Here is a 19,105-nt window from a genome sequence, read left to right on the forward strand (position 1 = left end):
GGCAAAAGCGACTGAGCTTCACCCAGTCCTACTCCCTGCAGCTCAGCAACCTGGAGATGGAAGACACAGGCTTTTACAGTGCCCAGATAGCCACAGAGACCTCTGCAAAGCTGTCCAGTTACACTCTGAGGATATTCAGTGAGTAAGGGCATGGAGGACCAGGTCCCTACTGGTAAGGGTGAGTGGGCTACCCACTAAGCCTGAGGGGCTGTATGACCCTTGGTAAAGGCGGTCTCCCAGTTTCACTCTTTTTGTCCATCCAGAACCTTTTATAGGTAGATTCTTTTTTTCTTTTCTCTCCTTATTCTTTTTTGTCCTTCTTCACTCTGGCAGCCCCTGGCTGTGGTTGTGGCTGGCTGAAAAACATACAACTTGCCCCTTCCTTCATGTAGTCGCTCAGGAGTTGGAAATGAAAGAGTCAGAGATCTTTGCATTGAAGGGGTCTGGATTTCTCGCTGGGTTTTACTCCTTGATGATCTGAGTCTTCTGCTCCTAGCGTGGCCTGGAAAGGTCCTTAACTGCTATTTGTATCTTTTAAAATTATTGTTTCAAAACAGAGCAGCTGCCAAGGCCTCAAGTTAGAGTGGATTCTATCATCTCTGAGAATGGGATCTGTAATGCCATCCTGAGGTGTTCTGTGGAGGAAGGAGGAGAGATCGTCACATACGAGTGGACATCAATGGGACCAGGGGCTGCTGTGTCCCATGTGGGGTCAGTCCTCAATGGCTCCTGGAGTCTTCATGACCTGGATCGGATCTACACTTGCACAGCTCTGAATCCTGTTAGCTACAGCAACTCAACTCCCATCCTTGCTGTGCAGCTTTGTGCAGGTAAGAGGCCCCTTCTTGTCTCTCTAGCACCCCTAGGAAATGTTTTAGGGTGAGGGCACAGCAGCCCTTGTCACCTGCCAACAACCCTCATTCCACTTACACACATGTGCCCTGTCCTCTCTCATTCTACTTCCTCTCTTTCAGGTTCCAAGGCAGCTGAAGGCACCTATTGCCCAGTGAAATGGATTTTCCTGGGGAACGGGCTTCTTCTCCTCATGTTCCTTGGTGTCCTATGAACTTGGCATATCCAGGCACAGGTGCTCAGCAAACCCTTGAGGCCTAACTCAGGGTAATAAGAGGCCACCAGTACTCCAAGAGAGCCAGGCTGTGCCCAACTGAGGCCATTACTTTTCTGTGGCTCAATTAAATTACATTTATTGACCCGTACTCTTTTCAAGGTGAAGTACTATGGATTGTCAAAGGCCATTGGGATAAAATTTTTTATTTTGTCATGTCTGAGCCCATGTACATGCTCATTTTTTTAAAAAAGAAGTTTGGTCAAGAAGAGATAAAACAACTGCGTGAACACCATATGTTATCTATTCTAAGCATATTTTTTCTCCACAATTTAAGGTTTCTGAAATCAAGATAAGTCATAATATAAATGTATATAGCTAAAAGGAATAGGGTGTTTTTCTCCTGAAATATCATTATTAAAATGATCTGCTTTTTAAAATTCAGTGGTGTCTTCTGTTGATGGAAATGTAAATTAGTACACTATTAGGGAAAAACAGTATGAAGGTTACTAAAAGAATTAAAAATAAAACTACCATTTGATCCAGCAATCCTACTACTGGGCATATATCCAAAGAAAATTACATGTCGAAGAGATATCTGCACTCCCATGTTCATTGCAGCGTTATTCACAATAGCCAAGATATGGAAGCAACCTAAGTGTCTATCAGTGGATGAATGGATAAAGAACATGTGGTATACATACACAATGGAACACTGTTCAGCTTTATTTACTGAGATGGAGTCTCACTCTGTTGCCCAGACTGGAGTGCAGTGGTGCAATCTCAGCTCACTGCAATCTTGCCTCCTGGGTTCAAGCAATTCTCCTGCCTCAGCCTCCCGAGTAGCTGGGATTACAGGCATATGCCACCATGCCCAGCTAATTCTTGTATTTTTAGTGGAGATGAGGTTTCAACGTGTTGGCCAGGCTGGTCCTGGCTCTCGACCTTGGGTGATCTGACTGTCTCGGCCTCTCAAAGTGCTGAGATTACAGGTATGAGCCACTGCACCCGGCCAGCTTTTAAAAAGAAGAAAATCTGTCATTTGCAATGGCATAGGTAGGCCTGGAAGACATTATGTTAAGTGAAATATACCAGGCACAGAAAGATAAATACAACATAATCTCACTCATATGTGGAATCTAAAATAGTTGAACTCATAGAAGTAGAAAGTAGAATAGTGGTTACCAGGAGCTGGGGTTGTTGAGTATGATGTTGGAGACATGTTGGTCAAAGGATACACAATTTCAATTAGGAAGAAGCTCAAAATATCTATCATACAATATGGTCACTATAGGTTAATAATATATTTCAACTTAAATAAAAATTTAAAATATCTTAAGAAACAATACAAATCTGTTCAATATTTATTAGAACGAGATAGTTGAAGGGGCGGTTCCAAGATGGCTGAATAGGAACAGCTCCAGTCTACAGCTCCCAGTGTGAGCGACGCAGAAGACGAATGATTTGTGCATTTCCAACTGAGGTACCCGGTTCATCTCACTGGGGACTGTTGGACAGTGGGTGGAGGATGGTGGGTGCAGTGCACCAAGCATGAGCCGAAGCAGGGCGAGGCATCGCCTCACCCAGGAAGTGCAAGGGGTCAGGGAATTCCTTTTCCTAGCCAAGGAAAGGGGTGACAGACAGCACCTAGAAAATCAGGTCACTCCCACCCTAATACTGTGCTTTTCAAATGGTCTTAGCAAATGGCACACCAGGAGATTATATCCTGCACCTGGCTTGGAGGGTCCTACGCCCACGGAGCCTCGCTCATTGCTAGCACAGCAGTCTGAGATCAAACTGCAAGGTGGCAGCGAGGCTGGGGGAGGGGCGCCTGCCATTGCTGATGCTTGAGTAGGTAAACAAAGTGGCTGGGAAGCTCGAACTGGGTGGAGCCCATCGCAGCTCAGGGAGGCCTGCCTGCCCTCTGTAGACTCCACCTCTGGGGGCAGGGCATAGCCAAACAAAAGGCAGCAGAAACCTCAGCAGACTTAAACGTCACTGTCTGACAGCTTTGAAAGACAGTAGTGGTTCTCTCAGCATGCAGCTTGAGATCTGAGAACGGACAGACTGCCTTCTCAAGTGGGTCCCTGACCCTCGAGTAGCCTAACTAGGAGGCACCCCCCAGTAGGGGCAGACTGACACCTCACACGGCCAGGTACTCCTCTGAGACAAAACTTCTAGAGGAACGATCAGGCAGCAACATTTGCTGTTCACCAATGTTCACTGTTCTGCAGCCTCCGCTACTGATACCCAAGCAAACAGGGTCTGGAGTGGACCTCCAGCAAACTCCAACAGACCTACAGCTGAGGGTTCTGACTGTTAGAAGGAAAACTAACAAACAGAAAGGACATCCACACCAAAACCCCATCTGTACGTCACCATCATCAAATACCAAAGGTAGATAGAACCACAAAGATGGGGAAAAAAAAAACAGCAGAAAAACTGAAAATTCTAAAAATCAGAGTGCCTCTCCTCCTCCAAAGGAATGCAGCTCCTCACCAGCAATGGAACAAAGCTGGATGGAAAATGACTTTGATGAGTTGAGAGAAGAAGGCTTCAGACAATCAAACTTCTCTGAGCTAAAGGAGGAAGTTCGAATCCATGGCAAAGAAGTTAAAAACCTTGAAAAAAGATTAGATGAATGGCTAACTAGAATAACCAATGCAGAGAAGTCCTTAAAGGATCTGATGGAGCTGAAAACCATGGCACAAGAACTACGTGACGAATGCACAAGCTTCAGTAGCCGATTCGATCACCTGGAAGAAAGGTTATCAGTGATAGAAGATCAAATGAGTGAAATGAAGCAAGAAGAGAAGTTTAGAGAAAAAAGAATAAAAAGAAACAAACAAAGCCTCTAAGAAATATGGGACTATGTGAAAAGACCAAATCTATGTCTGATTGGTGTACCTGAAAGTGACGGGGAGAATGGAACCAAGTTGGAAAACACTCTGCAGGATATTATCCAGGAGAACTTCCCCAATCTAGCAAGGCAGGCCAACATTCAAATTCAGGAAATACAGAGAATGCCACAAAGATACTCCTTGAGAAGAGCAACTCCAAGACACATAATTGTCAGATTCACCAAAGTTGAAATGAAGAAAAAAATGTTAAGGGCAGCCAGAGAGAAATGTCGGGTTACCCACAAAGGGAAGCCCATCAGACTAACAGCGGATCTCTCGGCAGAAACTCTACAAGCCAGAAGAGAGTGGGGGCCAATATTCAACATTCTTCAAGAAAAGAATTTTCAACCCAGAATTTCATATCCAGCCAAACTAAGCTTCATAAGTGAAGGAGAAATAAAATACTTTACAGACAAGCAAATGCTGAGAGATTTTGTCACCACCAGGCCTGCCCTACAAGAGTTCCTGAAGGAAGCACTAAACATGGAAAGGAACAACCACTACCAGCCACTGCAAAAACATGCCAAATTGTAAAGACCATCAAGGCTATGAAGAAACTGCATCAACTAACGAGCAAAATAACCAACTAACATCATAATGACAGGATCAAATTGACACATGACAACATTAACTTTAAATGTAAATGGGCTAAATGCTCCAATTAAAAGACACAGACTGGCAAATTGGATAAACAGTCAAGACCCATCAGTGTGCTGTATTCAGGAGACCCATCTCACGTGCAAAGACACACATAGGCTCAAAATAAAGGGATGGAGGAGGATCCACCAAGAAAATGGAAAACAAAAAAAGGCAGGAGTTGCAATCCTAGTCTCTGATAAAACAGACTTTAAACCAACAAAGATCAAAAGAGACAAAGAAGGCCATTACATAATGGTAAAGGGATCAATTCAACAAGAAGAACTAACTATCCTAAATATATATGCACCCAATACAGGAGCACCCAGATTCACAAAGCAAGTCCATAGAGACCTACAAAGAGACTTAGACTCCCACACAATAATAATGGGAGACTTTAACATCCCACTGTCAACATTAGACAGATCAATGAGATGGAAAGTTAACAAAGATATCCAGGAATTGAACTCAGCTCTGCACAAAGTGGACCTAATAGACATCTACAGAACTCTCCACCCCAAATCAACAGAATATACATTCTTCTCAGCACCACACAGCACTTATTCCAAAATTGACCACATAGTTGGAAATAAAGCACTCCTCAGCAAATGTAAAAGAACAGAAATTATAACAAACTGTCTCTCAGACCACAGTGCAATCAAACTAGACCTCAGGATTAAGAAACTCACTCAAAACCGTTCAACTACATGGAAACTGAATGACCTGTTCCTGAATGACTACTGGGTACATAACAAAATGAAGGCAGAAATAAAGATGTTCGGCCGGGCGCGGTGGCTCAAGCCTGTAATCCCAGCACTTTGGGAGGCCGAGGCGGGCGGATCACAAGGTCAGGAGATCGAGACCATCCTGGCTAACACGGTGAAACCCCGCCTCTACTAAAAAAAAAAATACAAAAAATTAGCTGGACGTGTTGGCGGGCGCCTGTAGTCCCAGCTACTCGGGAGGCTGAGGCAGGAGAATGGCGTGAACCCGGGAGGCGGAGCTTGCAGTGAGCCGAGATCACACCACTGCACTCCAGCCTGGGGGACAGAGAAAGACTCCGTCTCAAAAAAAAAAAAAAAAAAAAAAAAGAAATAAAGATGTTCTTTGAAACCAATGAGAACAAAGACACAACATACCAGAATCTCTGGGACACATTCAAAGCAGTGTGTAGAGGGAAATTTATAGCACTAAATGCCAACAAGAGAAAGCAGGAAAGATCTAAAATTGACACCCTAACATCACAATGAAAAGAACTAGAGAAGCAAGAGCAATCACACTCAAAAGCTAGCAGAAGGCAAGAAATAACTAAGATCAGAGCAGAACTGAAAGAGATAGAGACACAAAAAAACCTTCAAAAAATCAATGAATCCAGGAGCTGGTTTTTTGAAAAGATCAACAAAATTGATAGACCACTAGCAAGACTAATAAAGAAGAAAAGAGAGAAGAATCAAATGGACGCAATAAAAAATGATAAAGGGGGTATCACCACTGATCCCACAGAAATACAAACTACTACCAGAGAATACTATAAACACCTCTACGCAAATAAACATGAAAATCTAGAAGAGATGGATAAATTCCTCAACACATACACCCTTCCAAGACTAAACCAGGAAGAAGTTGAATCTCTGAATACACCAATAACCGGCTCTGAAACTGAGGCAATAATTAATAGCTTACCAAACAAAAAAAGTCCAGGAGCAGACGGATTCACAGCCAAATTCTACCAGAGGTAGGAGGAGGAGCTGGTACCATTCCTTCTGAAACTATTCCAATCAATATAAAAAGAGGGAATCCTCCCTAACTCATTTTATGAGGCCAGTATCACCCTGATACAAAAGTCTGGCAGAGACACAACAAAAAAAGAGAATTTTAGACCAATATCCTTGATGAACATTGATGCAAAAATCCTCAATAAAATACTGACAAACTGAATCCAGCAGCACATCAAAAAGCTTATCCACCATGATCAAGTGGACTTCATCCCTGGGATGCAAGGCTGGTTCAACATATGCAAATCAATGAACGTAATCCAGTGTATAAGCAGAACCAATGACAAAAACCACATGATTACCTCAATAGATGCAGAAAAGGCCTTTGACAAAATTCAACAACCCTTCATGCTAAAAACTCCCCATAAATTAGATATTGATGGGATGTATCTCAAAATGATAAGAGCTATCTATGACAAACCCACAGCCAATATCATACTGAATGGGCAAAAACTGGAAGCATTCCCTTTGAAAACTGGCACAAGACAGGGATGCCCTCTCTCACCACTCCTATTCAACATAGTGTTGGAAGTTCTGGCCAGGGCAATCAGGCAGGAGAAGGAAATAAAGGGTATTCAATTAGGAAAAGAGGAAGTCAAATTGTCCCTGTTTGCAGATGACATGATTGTGTATCTAGAAAACCCCACTGTCTCAGCCCAAAATCTCCTTAGCTGATAAGCAACTTCAGCAAAGTCTCAGGATACAAAATCAATGTACAAAAATCACAAGCATTCCTATACACCAATAACAGACAAACAGAGAGCCAAATCATGAGTGAACTCCCATTCACAATTGCTTCAAAGAGAATAAAATACCTAGGAATCCAACTTACAAGGGATGTGAAGGACCTCTTCAGGGAGAACTACAAACCACTACTCAACGAAATAAAAGAGGATACAAACAAATGGAAGAACATTCCATGCTCATGGGTAGGAAGAATCAATATTGTGAAAATGATCATACTGCCCAAGGTAATTTATAGATTCAATGCCATCTCCATCAAGCTACCAATGACTTTCTTCACAGAATTGGAAAAAACTACTTTAAAGTTCATATGGAACAAAAAAAGAGCCCACATTGCCAAGTCAATCCTAAGACAAAAGAACAAAGCTGGAGGCATCACACTACCTGACTTCAAACTATACTACAAGTCTACAGTAACCAAAACAGCATGGTACTGGTACCAAAACAGAGATATAGACCAATGGAACAGAACAGAGCCCTCAGAAATAATGCTACATATCTACAACTATCTGATCTTTGACAAACCTGACAAAAACAAGAAATGGGGAAAGGATTCCCTATTTAATAAATGGTGCTGGGAAAACTGGCTAGCTATATGTAGAAAGCTGAAACTGGACTCCTTCCTTACACCTTATACAAAAATTAATTCAAGATGGATTAAAGACTTAAATGTTAGACCTAAAACCATAAAAACCCTAGAAGAAAACCTAAGCAATACCATTCAGGACATAGGCATGGGCAAGGACTTCACATCTAAAACACCAAAAGCAATGGCAACAAAAGCCAAAATTGACAAATGGGATGTAATTAAACTAAAGAGCTTCTGCACAGCAAAAGAAACTACCATCAGAGTGAACAGGCAGCCTACAGAATGGGAGAAAAATTTTGCAATCTACTCATCTGACAAAGGGCTAATATCCAGAATCTACAATGAACTCAAACAAATTTACAAGAAAAAAACAAACAACCCCATCAAAAAGTGGGCAAAAGATATGAACAGTCACTTCTCAAAAGAAGACATTTATGCAGCCAAAAGACACATGAAAAAATGCTCATCATCACTGGCCATCAGAGAAATGCAAATCAAAACCACAATGAGATACCATCTCACACCAGTTAGAATGGCCATTGAAAAGTCAGGAAACAACCGGTACTGGAGAGGATGTGGAGAAATAGGAACACTTTTACACTGTTGGTGGGACTGTAAAGTAGTTCAACCATTGTGGAAGTCAGTGTGGCGATTCCTCAGGGATCTAGAACTAGAAATACCATTTGACCCAGCCATCCCATTACTGGGTCTATACCCAAAGGATTATAAATCATGCTACTGTAAAGACACATGCACACGTATGTTTACTGCGGTACCGTTCACAATAGCAAAGACTTGGAACCAACCCAAATGTCCAACAATGATAGACTGGATTAAGAAAACTTGGCACATATACACTATGGAATACTATGCAGCCATAAAAAATGATGAGTTCATGTCCTTTGTAGAGACATGGATGAAGCTGGAAACCATCATTCTCAGCAAACTATCGCAAGGACAAAAAACCAAACACTGCGTGTTCTCACTCATAGGTGGGAATTGAACAATGAGAACACATGGACACAGGAAGGGGAACATCACACACTGGGGACTGTTGTGGGGTGGGAGGAGTGGGGAGGGATAGCATTAGGAGATAAACCTAATGTAAATGAAGAGTTAATGGGTGCAGCACAGCAACATGGCACATGTATATGTATGTAACAAACCTGCACATTGTGCACATGTACCCTAAAACTTAAAGTATAAAAAAAAAATGGAACTAGATAGTCGAGACTATTTCATAAAACAGCATTTAACTGCTTTGAAAAAGCAATAAGTAGCCCCAACAGAGGTGAAAATATTCAGAATCTGCTAATCCCATCCTAGCATTAGGAAATTCATCAAAATTAAAATTTTCATCATAAATATCAAGTGAAGTCCAGGTGTGGCAGCTCATGCCTGTAATTCCAGCATTTTTGGAGGCTGAGGCAGGTGGATCACCTGAGGTTGGGAGTTCAAGACCAGCCTGGCCAACATGGCAAAACCCCATCACTACTAAAAATACAAAAATTAGCCTGGCGTGTTGGTACACACCTGTGATCCCAGCTACTCAGGAGGCTGAGGCACAAGAATCGCTTGAACCTAGGAGATGGAGTTTGCGGTGAGCTGATATCGTGCCACTGTACTCCAGCCTGGGCAACAGAGTGAGATTCCATCTCAAAAAAAAAAAAAAGAAAAGAAAAGAAAAGAAAAGAAAAGAAAAGAAATATCAAGTCAATATAGTCAATATTAACAAATTTTTTTAGTTTACTGTAAAGAGATCTGTAGGTAGGAAGCAAGATGAAGTACTTTAATACTTTCTTACTAGCTGGTAAAGGTGGGCTACATGTACAATTGAAGTTAAATAATATTCTGGGTGGAGTGGCTCACGCCTGTAATCCCAGCACTTTGGGAGGCCGAGGCAAGTGCATCACTTGACCTCAAGAGTTCGAGACCAGCCTGGGCAACATGGTGAAACCTTGTCTCTACAAAAAAATACAAAAATTAGCTGGGTGTGGTGGTATGCACCTGTAGACCCAGATACTGGGGAGGTTCACTTAAGCCCAAGAGGTCGAGGCTGCAGTAAGCTGTGATCGTACCAGTGCTCTCCAGCCTGGGTGACAGAGTGAGACCCTATCTCAAAAAAATAAAAATAATAAATAATAAAGTACATGAAATCACAGAGAGTAGTTATCACAATGGTGGAATATATTGTGTAAAAATAATCTAACAAATATAGTTTCCTACAGCAAATATTGTGTGTGAATAGCCTTGGGATTAAGGAGGCATAATACCGTCACATAAAGATATCTCAAGGAAACTTCTGGTAACCAAAATTTGCCAAAGCATATTTCCTTCATAACAAAATAATAGTACGTATAAATGTGATAATAAAGGATTTAACCCTCATTTGCTTAATGTTTATGTTCTTACTGCCTCCAAGGGGATGATCTTGTAATTATGTCCCCATGTTCATCCTTATATAACAAGATGTAATGACCAGCTCAGTGCTTTGTCAATCTCAAAACACAATAACAAGACTTTTCCTAATTTTTCTAGGTTCCTTATTAAGTTGTTAAATTACATTTTTTGACCCTGGCTTTTGTTACAAAACTGAATTAGGAAATATAGGGCTCCTAATTTTGTTTCCCCTATAGCCCTAGGATGTTTTGCCATATATGAATCACTGCAAATTTGAAAACGTGATTTTTTTCTTTTTTTTGGTTACACTTTAAGTTCTAGGGTACATGGGCCAGGCGCGGTGGCTCACGCTTGTAATCCCAGCACTTTGGGAGGCCGAGGCGGGCGGATCACGAGGTCAGGAGATCGAGACCACGGTGAAACCCTGTCTCTACTAAAAATATAAAAAAATCAGCCGGGCGTGGTGGCGGGCGCCTGTAGTCCCAGCTACTCGGAGAGGCTGAGGCAGGAGAATGGCGTGAACCCGGGAGGCGGAGCTTGCAGTGAGCCGAGATTGCGCCACTGCACTCCAGCCTGGGCGGCAGAGCAGGACTCCGCCTCAAAAAAAAAAAAAAAAAAAAAAAAAAAAGTTCTAGGGTACATGTGCACAATGTACAGGTTTGTTACATATGTATACATGTGCCAGAAAACATGACTTTTAAGCAAGTGTATTATTAGGCAAATTGCTTGCCATTAAACTTTCATTGTAATTTTCTATGTAAATTTTCATAGTCTTCTCAACAAATGATGCTTGATCAATTGGATATAAATATGTCAAAAAAATTTTTGATCAATTTCCTATACAATATTGTAAAATTAACTCAAAATGGATCATAAGCATAAATGTACAATCAGAAAGCATAAGACTTCTAGAGAAAAACAGGAAAAATTATTCTTGGGTTAGGCAAGAATTTTGCGGATAATAACAAAAGCACAATCCATAAAAGAAAAATTTGAGTTTCTGCTTTTTTTTTTTTTTTTTTTTTTTTTTTGAGATGGGGTCTTGCTCTGTCGCCCAGGCTGGAGTGCAGTGACCTGATCTCGGCTCACTGCAAGCTCCGCTTCCCACGTTCACACCATTCTCCCGCCTCAGCCTCCTGAATAGCTGGGACTACAGGGGCCCGCCACCACGCCCAGCTAATTTTTTGTATTTTTAGTAGAGAAGGGGTTTCACCATGTTAGCCAGGATGGTTTCGATCTCCTGACCTTGTGATCCGCCTGCCTCTGCCTCCCAAAGTGCTGGGATTACAGGCGTGAGCCACCGCACCCGGCCAAGCTTCTGCTTTTTGAAAGAGAATGAAAAGACAAACCACAGACTAGGAAGAAATATTTACAAATCCTATCTGATAAAGTACTTGTATCCAGATTATATAAAGAACACCTGAGACTCAATTTTAAAAAGACAAGCAATTAAAAAGTGGGCAAAATATTTGAATAGGGATGTCAGAGAAGTGGTTTTCATGTGCATTTGCTTAATGACTAATGTGTTGAACAACTTTTCATGTGCTGGCAAATAAGCACATGAAATGCACATGAAAACCAGATGAGACACCACTCCATACATATGAGAATGTCTAAAATTAGGCTGAGCAGACCAACTATTTGGTGATGGTGTGGAGGAACTGGAGGACTCATATACTGCTGGTAGAAATACAAAATGGTACAACTGCTTTGAAAAACATTTTAGGTATTTCTTAAAAAGTAACACATATAACATGATTTAGCCATTCCACTTGTAGGTATTTACGCAAGAGAACTGAAAACATATGCCTATACAAAGAGTTATATGGAAATATTCATAGCACTTTTTATTTGTAATAGCCTCAAACTGGAAACCACCTAAATGGCCGTCAACAGATGAATGATTAAACTGTGGTACATTCATCTGATAAAATAATGCTCATAAACTAAAAGGAAGAAACTACGGACATATGCAAAAAAATAGATGTACCTCAAAACTATTCTGAGTGAAATAAACCAGACAAAAAATGAACATGAATTTAATTATTTTATGTATTTATTTATTTTTATTTTTGTTTTTATTTTTTGAGACGGAGTCTTGCTGTCGCCCAGGCTGGAGTGCAGTGGCTCATTCGGCTCACTGCAAGCTCTGCCTCCTGGGTTCATGCCATTCTCCTGCCTCGACCTCCTGAGTAGCTGGGACGACAGGCGCCTGCTACAACGCCCGGCTATTTTTTTTTTTTTTTTTTTTGTATTTTTAGTAGAGACGAGGTTTAGTAGAGACGTGTTAGCCAGGATGGTCTCGATCTCCTGATCTCATGATCCGCCTGCCTTGGCCTCCCAAAGTGCTGGGATTACAGGTGTGAGCCACCGAGCCCTGCCTTAATGATTTAATTTATATGATGTTTTGAAAATGCAAACTAATCTATCATGATAGAAAGCAGATTAGTGGTTGTCTGGGAATGAGGAGGATGGGAGTGCGAAGGAGGAAAAATTCCACTAGGGCATAGGGAAGCTTAGGAGTGATGGGTATGTTTAGATTCTCGTTCCTAACGATGATTTCACAGGTGAAAACATGTGAAAACTTAATCATTGTACACTTTCGACAGGTGTAGTCTACGACATGTCAGTTGTACCCCAATAAAGCTGTAAAGGAATGGAAAGAGCATCAGTGACCCATAGAGAAATCTCAAGGAGTCTAATATGTGTATTTGGAGTCCCCTAAGGTGAAGAGAGTGGAAAGACATAAAACAATATTTGAAGAAATAATGACTAAAATTTTCCTAATTTGATGAAAACTATAAATCTACAGGTCCAAGAAGCCCAATGAAACTCAAGCCAGATACACACACACACACACACACACTCACACAAAGACACACACTAAGGCATGCCATCACCTATAAGACTGCACAAAGTAGCGATAAAAATTTTACAAGAATACACGTCTGTAATCTCAACACTTTGGGAGATGGAGGTAGGTAGATTGTTTGAGCCCAGGAGTTGGAGAACAGCCGGGGCAACATGTCAAAACCCCGTCCCTGTCTCTACAAAAAAATTTTTTAAAAAAATTAGCTGAGCATGCTAACACACGCCTGCAGTCCCAGCTACTAGAGAGGCTGAGGTGGAAGGATCACCTGAGCCCAGGAGGTCGAGGCTGTAGTGAGCCGTGATTGTGCCATTGCACTCCAGGGCAAAAGAGCAAGACCCTGTTTCAAAAAAACCCCACAATTTATACAAATACTTACAAATAAACAGATACGTAAGGTGTATGTGGAGGAAGAGAGGAGAATGGGAGTGGGAAAGACGGATAAATAAAATGAAAAAGAGGCCTTTGGTGGATCAATGAAGATAATGTGTCACAGAAGGTGTTTAATGAATTAACTTGACCCTCTGTGGCTGAGGCCGAAATATCGACATAAGCAGGAATTTGGAGTAAAGGTTCAAACAGAAGAAATATTATGAAATAGCTAATGCTTTGATAGCAATTACAATGTATAAGGAACTGTTATTATGGTATGAGACCACCACTTCTCCTGTTGTCCTTCCCAGTTTCTCCCCAACCTCCCCTTTTCCCTAGTTTATAAGACAGGAGAAAAGGGAGAAAGCAAAAAGTTGGAAAGAAACAGAAGTAAGATAAATAGCTAGACGACCTTGGCGCCACCACCTGGCCCTGGTGGTTGAAATAATAATAATATTAACCCCTGACCAAAACTACTGGTGTTATCTGTAAATTCCAGGCATTGTATGAGAAAGCACTGTAAAACTTTTTGTTCTGTTAGCTGATGTATGTAGCCCCCAGTCACGTTCCTCACGCTTACTTGATCTATTATGACTTTTTCACGTAGATCCCTAGAGTTGTAAGCCCTTAAAAGGGCTAGGAATTTCTTTTTCGGGGAGCTCGGCTCTTAAGACACGAGTCTGCTGACGCTCCCGGCCGAATAAAAAAAACTCTTTCTTCTTTAATCTGGTATCTGAGTCAGAGTTTTGTCTGCGACTCGTCCTGCTACATTATAAGTGGCTTGCACATATTAACTCACTGAATGTACACAATGCTACAATGTAGGAGTTCTTATTACCATCATCCCTGTGCGTGGTTTTTTGTTTGTTTGTTTGTTTTTGTTTTTTTGAGATGGAGTCTCGCTCTGTCACCCAGGCTGTAGTGCAGTGGCACAATCTCAGCTCACTGCAACCTCTGCCTTCCGGATTCAAGTGATTCTCCTGCCTCAGCCTCCTGAGTAGCTGGGATTACAGGCACGCGCCACCACGCCCAGCTAATTTTTGTATTTTTAGTAGAGATGGGGGTTTCACCATGTTGGTCAGGCTGGTCTCGAACTCCTGACCTTGTGATCTGCCTGCCTCAGCCTCCCAAAGTGCTGGGATTACAGGCGTGAGCCACTGTGCTCTGCACATCTTCCCTGTTTTAAAGATAGGGACAGGGCCGGGCGTGGTGGCTCACGCCTGTAATCCCAGCACTTTGGGAGGCCGAGGCGGGCGGATCACGAGGTCAGGAGATCGAGACCATCCTGGCTAAAACGGTGAAACCCTGTCTCTACTAAAAATACAAAAAATTAGCTGGGCGTAGTGGCGGGCGCCTGTAGTCCCAGCTACCTGGGAGGCTGAGGCAAGAGAATGGTGTGAACCCGGGAGGCGGAGCTTGCAGTGAGCCGAGATTGCGCCACTGCACTCCAGCCTGGGTGACAGAGTGAGACTCCGTCTAAAAACAAAACAAAACAAAACAAAACAAAAAGAAGGAGAAAAAGATAGGGACAGTTGACAGGCTGCAGTGGCCCACGCCTGTAATCCCAGCACTTTGGGAGGTCAAGGTGGGCGGATCATGAGGTCAGGAGATTGAGACCATCCTGGCTAACATGGTGAAACCCTGTCTCTACTAAAAATACAAAAAAAATTAGCTGGGTTTGGTGGTGGACGCCTGTAGTCCCAGGTACTTGGGAGGCTGAGTCAGGAGAATGGCGTGAACCCAGGAGGCAGACCTTACAGTGAGCCGAGATTGCACCACTGCACTCCAGCCTGGGTGACAGAGCGAGACTCCGTCTCAAAAAAATAAATAAAAATAAAAATAAATAAATAAATAAAATAGAAATAAAATAAAGATAGGGACACTGAGGCACCAGCGGAGTAAATAATTTCCCCAAGATGCACAATTAATAAATGGTAGAACCAGGATTTGGATCCAGATGAACTGTTTCTAGAGTCTGATTTCCTCAACTACTATACAATAGAGGTTTGCAAGAATTTCCAGGAATAACAAAACGATGGGATTTTAAGCCAATTTTATCCAAATCTTTAATGACAAGGTAACTCAACAAGTAGAAGAAATTAGGAACATGCTAAGAAACTGGCACATGTGTATCATATGTGTGTAGAGCACTGTTTTCTTGAGTGCAGCAGATATCAAGATAAAAAGGCTACAGTTGAAAGGGCACGGTGGTTCATTCCTGTAATCCCAGCACTTTGGGAGGCCAAGGTGGGTGGATCACTTGAGGTCAGGAGCTCAAGACCAGCCTGGCCAACATGGTGAAACCTGTCACTACTAAAAATATAAAAATTAGCCAGGTGTGGTGGCATACATCTGTAATCCCAGCTACTCAGGAGGGTGAGGCAGGAGAATTGCTTGAACCCGGGAGGCAAATGTTGCAGTGAGCCATGATTGCACCACTGCACTCCAGCCTGGGTGACAGAGTGAGACTCTGTCTCAAAAAAAAAAAAAATCGCCAAAAAAATCTCATAATAAAGAAGAGAGTACAGACTGAGCTGTCTCATGAAAGGGATGGGGCTATACGGTTGGTATCGGGAAGGGATCACAGGTACAAAATACTACATCTTGTCTGAGAGAGTAGAAAACACTTTGCAAGGGAGGCATTTGAGATTGATATTGAAAGATGGAAGGAGACTGAGTAGGTCAGAGAAGGATTTTAGTTAATAGGGTAATATAATTATCATTTATGGAGTGTCTCTTATGTTCCAGGTACTATATATCACTGAATACCCCTAATAACTGTAGGGGGTAGGCCAGCCGCCTGCCGTGGCCTCCCAGGGTGCTGGGATTGCAGCCTCTGCCCGGCCGCCACCCCGTCTGGGAGGTGGGGAGCGTCTCTGCCTGGCCACCCATCATCTGGGTTATGAGGAGCTCCTCTGCCCAGCCGCCCCGTCTGGGAGGTGAGGAGCGCCTCTGCCCGGCCGCCACCCCGTCTAGGAAGTGAGGAACGTCTCTGCCTGGCCGCCCATCGTCTGGGATGTGAGGAGCACCTCTGCCCGGCCGCCCCGTCTGGGAGGTCTACCACAGAGGCCAGAAGCCATGTGGGGGCTGGACGTGGTGGCTCACGCCTGTAGTCCCAGTACTCTGGGAGGCCGAGGCGGGTTGATCACTTGAGGCTAGGAGCTTGAGACCAGCCTGGCCAACATGGCGAAACATATGAAAAATACAACTGACAAACCAACCAACCAACCAACCAAGCAACAACAAAACAGGTCTACCCTGGAGTCATACTCTAATTTTTTCTATTTTCCTCCCTTTCTGATCCTTTATCCCACTTTCTTTTTCTTCCTCTTCCTTCTCCTTCTTCTTTGTCAAATAGAGGATTGAGTTATTATCATTGATCCATACAAAGTCCCTCTCTCATTTATTTTCTTTAATTCCCACCCCCCATTTCTATTCCCCGTCTTCCCATGTGCAACCTTCCTAATATGTTTGATATGCATCTTTATGTTTGTATGTACTTTTAGAAAATGTTTATTGTTTTGTGTGCAAAAAAAAATAAAATAAAATAAAAAAATAACTGTAGGGGGTAGGCATGGTTACTCCCATTATTCAGATGAAGAAGCAAGCCATTAATATTACTTTCCCTGATCTTATTCTCTCTCTGAATGTTACCACTATACAAGTAGTCTTCCAAAATAGAAAACTGGAGATTATTAAAATTTCTTCTCATTCATCCTTATAGCCAATGACTAAATCATGTTTTTTCATTACCTAAATAGTCTTATATCCATTCCTTCTCACCCATCCCTATGGTATAGTTTGTTTAATTTTATTTATTTATTTATTTGTTTATTTATTTTTGAGATGGAGTCTCACTCTGTTGCCCAGGCTGGAGTGCAGTGGCACGATCTTGGCTCACTGCAACCTCCGCCTCCTGGGTTCAAGCGATTCTCCTGCCTCAGCCTTCTGAGTAGCTTGGATTATTGGCGTGCACCACCACACCCAGTTAATTTTTGTGTTTTTAGTAGAGGTGAGGTTTCACCATGTTAGCCAGGCTGGTCTTGAACTCCTGACCTCAAATGATTCACCCACCTCAGCCTCCCAAAGTGTTGGGATTACAGGTGTGAGTCACCACACCCGGCCCCTATGGTATAGTTTAAATGCATGGCCTCCTCATCTTTTTTGAATGATTCAATCATCTTTTGGCTAAGCGCTATCTCTAGTTTTATCCCCTCCCAATTCACCAGAATGATCTTTGTGAAATAAAAACTGATATCTATTTCCTTACTGGGATGTATGAGTTAGGATTGTTTATGTTTCACGTAATAGAAACCTTATCTCAAACCTATTCAGTAAGGAAACTCAACTAGAAAACTTCTTGGCTCATGTCATGGGAAGTTCAGAGAGAAGGTAATGTTTGCTTAATCTAGGCTCCAGCACCATTTCCCTGCAATTCTCTCGTGTCTGTCTCTCCACTATCAGTTTCGTTCTTCAGGCTAGTTGAAAGGTATCCGCAGTAGTTTTGGCACTCACACTTACAGTATAATGCCCAGTGAGAGAGGAAAAACTGCCCCTTCTTGTGTTTCAGTCTTGGGAGTGAAAAAACTTTATCTGGAAGCTGTCAGAAAACTGAAATTGTATTAGCTCATATTTCACTATATGTACAATTTCTGACCCTATCTCTCTGGTTAAGGGAATAGCATCCAGGGATTGGTTCAGGTCTGAGATCCTGAGCCAATCACTGACAAGGAGCATGGGATTATTAAAGTAGCTTCGAGTATTCAGAATACACTCCCAGAGCTGGGGATTCAATCTTCCATACCACTTGGATGTTACACAATAGAAGTGGGTAGAATTGATGTTGAGTAGAAAATCATGGGGTCACTACATGGATAAGGTCCAAACTCTTTTGCCCAACTGACAAAGCCCTTTGAGTTTTGTCCTCTGCTTACCACTCAGGACTCATGCCCTGCCATTCTTCTTTGCACACTTAAAATTGAGCCATACTGAACTACCTGTACTTCCTGAAAAAGAACATGCTTTTCCGGATGACCATACTTTTCATATATCTAGATCTACACTTGCATCTTTGCATACTTTCTACTTCCTGGAATGCCAGCCCCCTTTGACTAACTGATAAACACATCTTTCAACATCAAACTCAAGTGTCCTCTCCTATATGAAGCCTTCCTTGATCTCTTGGACAAGTTTAACCAATGAGTCCTTTGTGCCATTGGTTACCTAGTTCGCACTTCAAATATCTTTTCTTTTCTTTTCTTTTCTTTTTTCTTTTTTTGGAGACAGGGTCTTCTTGCTCTGTCTTCTGGGCTGGAGGGCAGTGGCACTGTCATGGCTCACTGGAGCCTTGACCTCATGGCTTAAGCAATCCTCCCACCTCAGCCTCCTAAGTAACTGGGATTATAGGCACACACCACCATGCCCAGCTAATTTTTTAGTTTCGTAAAGATGAATTCTTGCTATGTTACCTAGGCTGGTCTCAAACTCCTGGACCCAAGCTATCTGCCTGCCTCAGCCTCCCAGTGTTGGGATTATAGGCGTGAGCCACAGTGCCTGGCCCACACTTCAAATATTGTAGTTATCTCACTGATGTGCATTATTTGTTTTTGTTTTTGTTTTGGTCTCCTTAACTAGATTGCAAGCTTTTTAAGGACAGGTACTATATCTTCTGTCTTTTTCTGATGCCTAGTAGAGTTTCTAGCACATTCCAAATACTCATAAATATCTCTTGAATGAATGAAGCATGCCCTCAGC

The sequence above is a fragment of the Symphalangus syndactylus genome, chromosome 12 (genome assembly GCF_028878055.3).
Source record: "Symphalangus syndactylus isolate Jambi chromosome 12, NHGRI_mSymSyn1-v2.1_pri, whole genome shotgun sequence".
Taxonomy (NCBI): Eukaryota; Metazoa; Chordata; class Mammalia; order Primates; family Hylobatidae; genus Symphalangus; species Symphalangus syndactylus.